The following is a 2500-nucleotide window of genomic DNA, read 5'->3' as shown; positions in this document are numbered from 1 at the left end:
GATAACAAAATTAATAAGAATAATAACTTTATTTATAAAAATGGTTAAGATTATAATGATTATGATGATGATTATAATGATAATATATGTATATACATACTTATATATGTATATATATATATATATATATATATATATATATATATATATATATATATATATATATATATATATATATATATGTATGTATATAGATATGAATATATGAATATATATCTGTGTGTTGATCGTTTTTATTAATATCACGATTGTTATTATTATCATTATCATCAGTATCATTAATATTATAAATGTTATCATTATTATGATTATCATAATCATTATCATCTTCATATCAATATCAATATCATCATTGTTATCATTATCATAATCATCCCCATTATCATTATCACTATCAATATCGTCATCCTCATTATTACTATCACCATCATCACTTTTATCATCACCAATATCATCATGCTCATCATACTCATCATACTCATCATCCTCCCCGCCCCAAACGCCGCCACATAACCCCTTATCTCTAGCACATGAACCCGCCTCGCTTCTCCGTTCTTCGCTGCCAACACCATCATCACTTTTATCATCATCATACTCATCATACTCATCATACTCATCATCCTCCCCAAACGCCGCCACATAACCCCTTATCTCTAGCACATGAACCCGCCTCGCTTCTCCGTTCTTCGCTGCCAACACCATCATTACTTTTACCATCACCAATATCATCATACTCATCATCCTCATCATACTCATCATACTCATCCTCCCCAAACGCCGCCACATAACCCCTTATCTCTAGCACATGAGCCCGCCTCGCTTCTCCGTTCTTCGCTGCCAACACCATCATCACTTTTATCATCACCAATATCATCATACTCATCATCCTCATCATACTCATCATCCTCATCATACTCATCCTCCCCAAACGCCGCCACATAACCCCTCATCTCTAGCACATGAATCCGCCTCGCTTCTCCGTTCTCCGCTGCCAACACCATCATCACTTTTATCATCACCAATATCATCATACTCATCATACTCATCATACTCATCATCCTCATCATACTCATCCTCCCCAAACGCCGCCACATAACCCCTCATCTCTAGCACATGAACCCGCCTCGCTTCTCCGTTCTCCGCTGCCAACACCATCATCACTTTTATCATCACCAATATCACCATACTCATCATACTCATCATACTCATCATACTCATCCTCCCCAAACGCCGCCACATAACCCCTTATCTCTAGCACATGAGCCCTCCTCGCTTCTCCGTTCTCCGCTGCCAACACCATCATCACTGTTATCATCACCAATATCACCATACTCATCATACTCATCATACTCATCATCCTCCTCGCCCCAAACGCCGCCGCATAACCCCTTATCTCTAGCCTCGCTTCTCCGTTCTCCGCTGCCAACACCATCATCACTTTCATCATCACCAATATCATCATACTCACCATACTCATCATACTCATCATACTCATCCTCCCCAAACGCCGCCACATAACCCCTTATCTCTAGCACATGAACCCGCCTCGCTTCTCCGTTCTCCGCTGCCAACACCATCATCACTTTCATCATCACCAATATCATCATACTCACCATACTCATCATACTCATCATACTCATCCTCCCCAAATGCCGCCACATAACCCCCTTATCTCTAGCCTCGCTTCTCCGTTCTCCGCTGCCAACACCATCATCACTTTTATCATCACCAATATCATCACACTCATCATCCTCATCATACTCATCATCCTCCCCAAACGCCGCCACATAACCCCTTATCTCTAGCACATGAACCCGCCTCGCTTCTCCGTTCTCCGCTGCCAACACCATCATCACTTTCATCATCACCAATATCATCATACTCATCATACTCATCATACTCATCATCCTCCATGCCCCAAACGCCGCCACATAACCCCCTTATCTCTAGCACATGAGCCCTCCTCGCTTCTCCGTTCTTCGCTGCCAACATAGCCGCGGTTCCCAACAGGATATCAACAGGAAACCAGGATCAGCAAACAGACAGCCTTGAACAAATACACAGGAGGCGTGGAACAAAAACAGGGGGGGAAGGTCTCGCCATCAAACGACGGTCTTTGTTTTTGTTCATTTTCCTCTGTGTACGGTTGTGTGTATACATGTGCGTACACACACGCGGATGTACATGTGTGTAGGTGTGCGTACACGTATATGTATTATTTTCATATTTTTTATGATAATTATTAATATGATTATAAGGATGATGATGATATTGATAACGATAGTAATAATGATATTGATAATGATAGTGATAATGATAATAATGATAATAATAATGATCATTACTGCCATTACTAGTTTATTACCATTATCAAAATCATTATTGAAAAATTGATAATAAGCGTAAAAAAATAATATACGATGAATATGATAATGATAATTATAATGATAACAATAATACTAATAATTATAATGATAATAGTAATGATAAGAGAAGTGAT

Source organism: Penaeus vannamei, chromosome 26 (genome assembly GCF_042767895.1).
Source record: "Penaeus vannamei isolate JL-2024 chromosome 26, ASM4276789v1, whole genome shotgun sequence".
Taxonomy (NCBI): Eukaryota; Metazoa; Arthropoda; class Malacostraca; order Decapoda; family Penaeidae; genus Penaeus; species Penaeus vannamei.
This window is presented reverse-complemented; position numbering follows the sequence as displayed.